This window comes from Artibeus jamaicensis, unplaced genomic scaffold (genome assembly GCF_021234435.1).
Source record: "Artibeus jamaicensis isolate MK-2021 breed Jamaican fruit bat unplaced genomic scaffold, CSHL_Jam_final scaffold_474, whole genome shotgun sequence".
NCBI classification, from domain to species: domain Eukaryota; kingdom Metazoa; phylum Chordata; class Mammalia; order Chiroptera; family Phyllostomidae; genus Artibeus; species Artibeus jamaicensis.
The window spans coordinates 36,833,565-36,843,676 of NW_026522046.1; the positions used below are offsets into that span (position 1 = coordinate 36,833,565).

General features: G+C 41.4%; 1 pseudogene; it reads left to right on the forward strand.

Annotated features, from left to right (window-relative positions):
* LOC119056727 (eukaryotic translation initiation factor 3 subunit F-like) overlaps positions 1-9,546 on the forward strand; it is a 65,562-nt pseudogene extending 56,016 nt beyond the window's left edge.
* The last annotated feature ends 566 nt before the right edge of the window (positions 9,547-10,112 follow it).

The following is a 10,112-nucleotide window of genomic DNA, read 5'->3' on the forward strand; positions in this document are numbered from 1 at the left end:
GTCACATTCTAAAAATCAACTGGTGTCATTTGCTGTTAAAACCAAAACCAGTTCCCATTGTGCTGTGTGTCACTTATACATAGACATGACAAAAATAACATTAAAAGCTACATCCACCCCTTAGGCCTGCTTGCTCTCATTAAGAAGTAGTATGTTACTAATGATCCTAAAAGATTAAGAATTCATTATGAAATTCAGTGGAGAAATACTGAATAAACTAAAAAGGCTGGCTGGGTTTGTACCAGAAAGGGCAGGGATATAGTAGAGAGATGAAAGGTATAGGCTGGAAAGGAAGCAGAGGGGATAGGACCACATTGGTGGGGCGCAGTTCTGAGCAGAGCTGGGAGTGAGAGAGGAGGAAGACCCAGGAACAGCTCCCACGTGTGTGAGATTCGGAGAAAGACAGGCTGCAGCGGATTCAAGATGGCCACAAACGTTGTCACCGCTTCTTGGCTTCTTCACAGCTTATTGAAGAGCCTTCTTCAATCTCTTTGAATCCATGACTTGGTTTGGCCAATAGAAATGTGACAGACATGATACTATGTCACTTTCCGAGACTGAACCTAAAGAGATCTGCAGTGGCCCCTCACACACACACACTTGGAACAATCACACTGAGAACCCTGCCTCCATGCTGTGAAGAGCCCAAGCTCCCAGAGCGGCCGAAGTGAGGGGAACTGAGACCTCTGACTGACAGCTCAGCTGAGCTCTCAGCATACAGCCGACACCACTGCCACTCCTGTGAATGAGGCATCTGGGGTGTTCCAGCCTGAAGGAGCTTCCAAATGACTACTGCACCAGCCACCAGAACTACCGCCCAGCTGATCTCACCAACCCAGTTACTGATGTTAAGCCGCTAAATTTGGGGGTGGTTTGCAATATGTTAACAAACAACCCAAAATATGGGGAAAGACAGTTTTCATCACCTTTAACTGAATGCCATGGATCTATTCCCTCTGTGTTCTCAAGAGGCTGCACTAAAAAGAGTTAATTTGCTTCTCCATGTTTTCTAGATGTCAGGTAGTGTTGCAATGGAGCAATAAGGTGTACATGCCTTAAATATGTAACACTGACCAGAAGCTCTGAACATTTAGTACAAAAATCTTGCTTTTCAGACCCATGCAAAAAGTTTGAATATTTATGCTAACAACTCAAAAAATTAAAAATGGAAGAAAATAAGAAAAGGAAAACAATTTGGCAAAAATGTCCAATGACCCTTAAAATTTGTGGCATGTACAAATAATCCGAAGTCCAGGGTTATCTCCATATTCCTCTCCAAAGACCACACACCAGCTGCCTCACTGTAAGGGATGTGGAAAGTGAAGACCCCCAAGTGGTATCCTGTCCCTCAGAAAACACCCAGCCCTCAGCATCTAGACCCTGATATCATAGTCTGTTGACAAAACCGGGATATTTAGCATATGGGTTCCTACCTGCCCCTGAGCCTCAGTGTCTCAAAGGACCACACGTTGGTATGTTTGAAAGGTTTGAAGCACCATATCATTCTGATTTAAGGGCCCACCATCACACAGTGGGATTCTTGTTCTTCCATCCGAACCTTCTGGCTGCTTGGAAATTCTCACAGCAGCGATGACTCGGTGCTATTTCATAAAAGTGGGCAGTGCTCTCAAGTCTGGATCAGTGGAGTGGCTGATTTCTGTGTTATTTGTGCCCTGGGCTGCCACGCCCATGCATTTAAAGACATTTAACTCTAGTCATAGCAGAACCAATAGACACTTGGCCATGTCTGCTTTGGCCATGTCTGCTTTCTAATAAGAATTATGAGCTTTGACTGATTCAATGCATTTGCCTCCCCATCAGATAAACTACTTGGTGGTATCACTGAAAACACAGTCTCTCTTCTCCATGAGCAGAAGTCCAGTAGTTGTGTATCACGTAAACTAGAGCTGCAACCTTCTGCCTCCTTGGTCAAACTCCGAGGCCCACAAAAGCCAACTGGAGTTCTGGAAGATCGGAACGCTGCCCGTGTGCTTATTTCTGCAGAAATGAACTGAATTCCTGCCTTACTCAGCTCTAGGAAAGCACCATCAATAGCTAAATCACGTCTCATCCAAGCACAAGCCCAAACTGTCTCTTTGGATGTTAGAACACCTCACTCCATAAAGTAGGAATTAGCTAGAAACTTAGACCCAGCGTCGGAATAAAGGACACTAGCAATTTGGTTTCCCTTCAAATCAATACTATTTAAATATGCGTTCAACGTTTTTTAGCAGTAACATGAATATAGAAATTTTCTATGCTCAAAAATCATAGACAACTCTTTTATTTATAGTTATATTATGTGCCTAATTCCACTAAGAAAATTTACTGAGAAACAGATGAAACCATTTATTATGTAAGTAATCAAGTCAACCACTTCAGTCCAGTTTGTTCCTGGAAAAAAAAAAAAAGTGGTTCTTAAGTCTCCTATTCACTTCCTTCCCAGGCCACCACTACTCTCCTATCTCTATATCTCCTATCTCCTATCTCTATACAGACCCTTAAAAATGGAAAATAGAAACTTTCCCTCCTGGTCCACCTCCAAGACTGTTGCCCTCCTTTTCATCATTTTTGCCTTCTGATTATGAAGCACAAGAGCCCAAAAGAATCCTTCTGTCAAGGCAAGTCCCCTTCGAAAGGGGCAGAAAGGGCCATGTCTGACCTAAAGAAAACAGACTTCTCTCCACACCAAGAGGGAAAGGGAAGCCTGGGACCACTCGTGCATGAATAATGAGGAGACCGTCAGATTCTGCTTCTGAATTTGAGCTTCTGAAAACTGCCAGCTTCAGGTCATGAGCAACTGGCTGGTCTTAGAGCAAGTGGCCGTGCCTGCAGTTACACTGTGTAATTGTCACCTGCACCGCACCAAAACTCTGAATGGAGCGGCTGCGTGTGCACTTTTCTTCTCTCAAAATTTCTAATATCATTCTGGTCACAAAAGAGCTGCTGCCTCAATGCCAAGCATCACATCTATGCTGCAGGTCAGCTTTGCTGAACAGGAGAAGCCCTTCCCCAGTTCACGGGGAAAGATATCAATTTATACATTATCCATTATTACTTATTAATTATTTAGGGTATGGTTTGTAGAAAGTTGAGTTCATTGGCATGAAATTGTCTATGTGCTATGTTGGTCATTCAGTGACCTTATAATCATCTCTCTTGGCAGTTGTCCCCTGTTACTCAAGGAATAAAAGAATGCACAGGACTCAAAAGCAGTATCCAAGGAGAGAGAAATGGAAGACCAGCAAGGAAGGAAGGCAGGCCCTAGTCGCTGAATCAGCTTCTGGCTTGTGATGCTCTTCCCAGACATCTCAGCTATACTTAAGTGTTGCTCTTAGCTGCAACCCGAACACTCAGATACTAAGGAGAGAGAATTCAGTAATTCCGGCCTAAAATATTCTGAAGTTAACACCCCAGAAAGACTTCCTCCATTTTCAAAGATCATTGTATCATGTTTAATATAACAACCTAGGAGACATTTGAAAATGAGTTCAGAAGATCAGAAGCATCTTACAATGATGATGTTCTAATTTCAGCAGATATGTGTTGATCTTCCCCCTTATTACACCACCACATAAAACTGCCATGATGTTTCCTAGAAATGTTGTTCTATTGATAATAGAACATATTAAAGGAACATTCAACCAAAATAGATACCTTTAAGAATCTGTCAGTATTCCACATTTCTAGTCATACTTCATAAACTTTATCAACCTGTGAATGCAAACAATAATTAGTATTAGTCTACTTAGCATAATGCTTGGCACTTATTAAAATTTCATAAATAACCATTAAGTCATTATGTTACATGATAACCTTTGAGTTATAAAGTAAATGGGAAAGGCTATCAGAATCCATACACATCCCTTCAAATGGGTTTCTTTATTTAATGTTTTATATCCATATACTTCAATTGCTACAAAAAAAAAAGCCACTTTCTGTATGTACCACCATGGCTCCTCTTTAAATCAATTGCAACTTCTCTTGATTTACCAAGAGTAGAATGTCTCAGTATGTCAATAGGAGTCCTGACACACAGAGGATCCAGAGACACATGAAAAGATGCTCAATATCGCTAGCCATCAGAGATGCAAATTAAAACCACAATGAGATACCACTTTACACCTGTCAGAATGGCCATATCATAAACAAAGCGACAAACAACAACTGTTGGAGAGGTTGTGGGGAAAAGGGGACCCTAGTTCACTGTTGGTGGGATTGCATACTGGTACAACCATTATGGAAAATGGTATGGAATTTTCTAAGAAAACTAAAAATGCATATGCCTTTTCACTCACCAATTCCACTGTTAGGAGTATATTCTAAGAACCCTGAAACACCAATCCAAAAGAACCTATGCACCCCAATGTTCATAGCAGCACAATTTACAATAGCCAAGAGTTGGAAGCAACTGAGGTGCCCATCAGTAAATGAATGGATCCAAAAACTATGGTACATTTACACAATGGAATTCTATGCAGCAGAAAGAAAGAAGGAGCTCCTACCCTTTGCAACAGCATGGATGGAACTGGAAAGCATCATGCTGAGTGAAATAAGCCAGGCGGTGAAAGACAAATACCATATGATCTCGCCTTTAACAGGAAGCTAAACAACAAAACAAGCAAGCAAGCAAAATATAACCAAAGACACTGAAATACAGAACAGGCTAACAGTGACCAGAGGGGAGGGAATTTCAGAGGGAAAGGGGAACGGGTTACAGGAACAAGTATAAAGGACACATGGACAAAAACTAAGGGGGGTGGAAATGGGAGGGAGGTGGGGAGCACTTGGGGGGCTGGAGTGGGAGTAAAAGAAAACTGTACTTGAACAACAATTAAAGTTTTAAAATGCTTAAAAAAATAGGAGTCCTGAATCACAGCCACATGTAGCAGATATGGCAGATGGCAGCAGAGTGTATTTTAAAATTATCTGATATTTAAAAGACATATCCTAAAGTGTGTCAGTCTCCAGGCAGCAAAACTACAAAGGTGTAGGAGTAGCTTCCCTCACTGAAAATGTACACCTTGCCCGGCAAGGTGGCTCGGTTGATTGGCTCATTTTCCCGTGCGCTAAAATTTGCACGTTTGATCCCAGGGCAGAGCACGTTCCTGGGTTCCAGGTTCGATCCCTGGTTGGGGCATGTACAGGAGGTAACTGATCCATGTTTCTCTCTCTCTCTCTCTCTAAAAATCAACTGACATATCATCAGGTGAGGATTTTTTTTTAAAGATGAAGAAAGCAGGGACAGGGAAGTTAAGTCATTTTGCTCACGGTCTACTGCTAGAAGTTAAGTCTATCCCCAGAATCTGTGATCTTCCCTATTATGCTGATTTAAAGGTATATATTCTACCATCATGAAACTTATAGTCTTACTGGAAAAAAAAACACTTCTGGTGAAAAAGATGTGAGGACACTCACAAGGTAAGGGATTAAATGGAACAAAAAAGTGAAGGACTGGTAAGTGACATACCACATTAATAAGAAAGCATTTTAATCAGAAAACATCCTGATTCTGTATGCATTAGAGACAAAGGATGCAAATACGTCTTTAATGAATATTCATTCTCTTTACAGAATCTTGGACTGTGACCCCCCAAAATTAAATATTTTATTTAAGAGTTCTTAAGTTATGCTAAAGAATGGGATTGATAAATAGTAGACTCAAACTCCCTGTGTGTCAAGAATTGGCCAGCACAGTTTCCAGCTATTCCAGAAAACAGCTCTCTGAATCTTATCCTACGTGTTAAAAAAAAAATGGCCTTAGCAGTGCAGATAATTTGGAAGCTTCTCACGCAGCAGTGTCACCGTGCTGACTACCCAGTAGCTGTAAGAATATTCTACAGAATGACCAACTGGGTTTGCCCAACACTTTCACAGACTCAGCACTGAAAGTCCCACCTTCTAGGAATCCCTGTTACCTGGAAAAATCCTACCAGCCGGTCAACAGAGAGCCAGTACTGCCTTTGGTCTTGAGTGAGGCAGCTGAAGGTGGAGGCAAAAAACGGAGATTCAGGGAAAAACAGGCTTGTATTCCACCTCCGCCTCTGCCACTTACAGTACAACCTGGGACAAGGCATTTGACCCCTGAGACCCCATCTTCCTTATCTGTAATGACAGGATAATTGCCCATGACTTCTGAGAAACCATAAAAAGTTCCTGGAAGACTGTCTGGTATAAAGTAGTTGCCCAGCAAATAGGAGGCGTTATTACTGTATTCCAGGAATTCTAAAATCAAACTAACTATATAAGCAACTGTGTCTAGACAGGTTTTTTGTTGTTTTAATTGGGGTAGTGGGAGGTGTATCTATGACCATGGTTATCACAGTTTTTGAAATGTCAATTCATTTGATGGAATTTTTTGTCAAAAATCCATGCTGACTCATGCTTAGTTGTTGTTAAGAACCAGCACATTCAAAACTCATTTATGAGTAAGATTCAAATCATCTTTCCCAAAGTAAATATTTAAGTTAAGAATAGAATGGCCTGTTACTACTCATAAAGTATTTCCTTTCAGTGGAATTTTAGGAATAAAGAGGAATGCAAAAAGATCATTCGAAATATCCCATTATCTCAGTTAAACTATATATAAGGTTCTACACTAACCTACATTTTTATGTAAAAAAGCTCTGATTTATACTAAGTGCAGTATAAAATGGTAATTAGAAGAGAACCAATATAAATGCTATAAATTCTCCCATGCTCTAAATTCTTTAAATTGACAAGCAGTGATAGGTTGCCCAGAATAAGATCCATTAAATTCTCTGATTTTAATTTTTGTATTGATATCTAAAAAATTCATGTTTCACTGACTGTAACTTTTGTATCCTGTGTTGTCCTCTAAGTACCTACTGAAGTAAATGTAACTTGCTATACTTGAACTTTTAATTACATAAATAGGATGCAGTTTGATTAATTCACTTTAAAATTCAGTCTGTAATTATCTATCCTCTACTATATAAGGGCTTTAATTTACAATCACAACCAAGTATGGATGGAGAAGTGAGGCAATGGAATCTATTTTATCTACCTAGAAAGTCTTTTTCATCTATTGGGTACTGTGTTGAATAAAAAATTTCAAATATTACCAAAAATTTGTATTATTAAAATTATGTTTATACTTTATTTTTAAGAATCATTTTACATTTGAGCCCACAAAACTTTAAGTTTATGACATGATACGATTTAGCCTAAGCAATGAAAAGATACTGAGAAGGAAACAAATTGCTCAGAGAAAATGTAAAATCCCATGGGTTGCTGAAATCAAAGGACTGTCTCGATCAAAATTTTCTGAAAACGTTGCAAGTGGATAAACTCATTCTAAAAACTCCCCACCCACATTGTTCTCTGAAGTCCCACCCTCCTATTCCTTAGCATAGAATACATGCTGGTTTCCTTTTTTCAACATGTGCTTTTTTAAAAGTCAAATATACATACCATTCAATCTTGGGACATTACAGGAAATGTGATTTAGATTCCTCTTATTAGTGCAACATAACGCATACAAAAATCCCCTCTTTGTACTGCTTATGCTCCTTCTTAGGAACCTAAGTCCATTCTGTCCATATTTTAAGAAATAAAGGATGGCCTTTTCCATTCATATATTTTTAATGTTTCATATCATGGCTTACTTGTTCTCTGAACCCAGATTCTGATACCTCGAGAGCCTATAAAATGAGTCTAGATTACAATCAATGACCATCCCAAGCACTTTCAGCCCAGGGCTCAGAAAGCTTGAGCATGTTTCCAATTGGGTAGAGAAGGTTCTGAGTAAAGGCATTTCTTTTCCTGATACACTTGTAAAGAAAAACATCAGAAGTGTCAGGTAAGTAGACATTTTACTAATCACACTTGTTGCCAATGTGTCCAGCAAACTGCATCACACGGCTGACTTGGAACTCCAGGAGCACTGAGAACTGCAGAGGTGACTCATTGGCTCACCTGCATTTGACCCTCACTGTACAACCTCGCTGCAATGCCGCCTCCTGAAGTGAACCCGCCGAGCTCATTTGGTGAAAACCAAATTCACCTGAATGCCTAGGAGAGCTCATCACAAACCTGTAGTTCAACTGTAACCCTTAGAAGAAAAAACAAAATCAGTAATAGAGATCATCACTCCAACTATTCTCCAGCACCTTCAGCATTTCAAACTTTGAATGACTTCTAACACTTACCTGCGAGGAGCTTCCACTTAACTGCAGGGACAAAGGCAAGTGCTGGGTGCCTGCGAGGCCTGAGGCCACGTTGAGGTGCTCATTTCAACTTCCCAGGGACAACTTAACTCTTTCATGAATGGCTGTTTATTGGGAAAACGAACTGAAAATCCATTAGAGACTTTCTATTCTTCCGGTTCCTCTGGCCATAAATTGGCTTTGGTCTCAGAGGTAGATAATTCCACCAAAGAATAATCAAAGAAACAAAAGCAAGCCTCGCTCCCTCGACAAGATGGTCACAGGGCAGTCCCGGCAAGTGTTCCCCGGCCACACCATCCAGCGCTGCGACTCCAGCCTCAGCCCCGTACCCTGCACCCTGCATCAGCCTCGACTCCAGCGCTGGCTCCGGTTCTGGGGCGGCTTCCAGCTCCAACTTCAGCAGCAGCCTATCCCCAGACTCTGCGACCTCAGTGCCAGCCCTGGCGCAGCCCCTCGCACAATCGCTGGCTGGTCCTGCCCTGCCAAGCCCCTTCACTGGCGCCCGTGTGGTCCGGCTGCACCAGGTCATTCGACCTCCATCGTGAACAGCTAAGAGCGACGAGGCAATGAGGGTGCTGCCCGAGTTATTGGGACTCTACTTGGAAACCTTGACAAGCACTCAGTGAAAGTCACTAATTCCTTTTCACTGCCGCACAATGAGGCAGAAGATGAGGTGGCTGTTGACATGGAATTTGCTAAGAACGTGTATGAATTGCACAGTGAAGTCTCTCCAGATGAACTCATCCTGGGCTGGTGCGCCACAGGCCATGACATTACAGGGCACCCTGGGCTGACCCAATACCACAGCCTGGAAGCCTCCAACCCCGTTCACCTCGAGGCCTCCAGACTGGTCACACGGAGCAACAAGTCTAGGTCGACACTTTAGTGGGTGTCCCGGGGAAGGATCACCAGGGTGATGTTCACATCTCGGACAGTGAAATATGCGTATTGTGACACTGAACATATTGGAGTCGACCTGATCCTGAAGACTTGTTTCAGCCCCAACCAGGTGACTGGACTCTCCAGTGACTTGGAGCAAGTATCAGGATCGGGGCTGGCATCCAGGATGCCCTCAGGACAGTGTGGCGGTATGCTGGAAATATACTGCATGCACAGGTGTCCGCTGATGATGCTGTGGGCTGCTTCTCGATGTGTCTGGTTAACCAAGTACCCAAGATAGCTCCCGATGACGGAGACCATATGCACCAGCAACATCAATGACCTGCTGAGGGTGACCCACCTGGCCGGTCTCCCACAGCCACAGATTGCCCTCAGCGAGAAACCTGTAAACCTGTGCATGCACCCAAACAGCACCCCTTCCACCCTGGCCCCAGCTCCAGGACTCAGAATGGAGTGAAGTGGAAATGGCTTCTTGTGATCTGAGTCACACCAAGGGAGTCAACTGCTTGTGACTCTAAATAAACATAGCCTATCTTTTGTAAGTGAAATAAAAAGTCTACTATTTCATCTAGCATTGTTACAGTATGTTCACTGTTCTTGCTGATATCCTGACATACTTTTTAGAAGTGGCATTTTTGAAAACCACAAAAGTACATATTATTCTATCATTTTTCCTCAAAATACTATTTTATATCCTAGAGAAACTTGAAACTGGTTTATTGTAGTAAGAAAACTTAAACATTTCTAGGTAGGTTTAATTGTTGTCCACAACTATTTAAGGTTTAAATCTTTAAATTACAGAACTAAACATTCCTTTGCCTATTGCATAAAAACTAGAGGAAAATTAAAATGACCTGTCATTAAAGTAGAATATAACCAGAATGTAATATAGTATATAATATTGTTCAGGTTGCCATTTCCGAAATTGCTATCTCCAGTATGCCTTTAAATCATTTTCACATTTATTGTAAATCCAGATTCCTAATAGAATTAAATCAAAGTACTTAAATTGTATAATAAAAT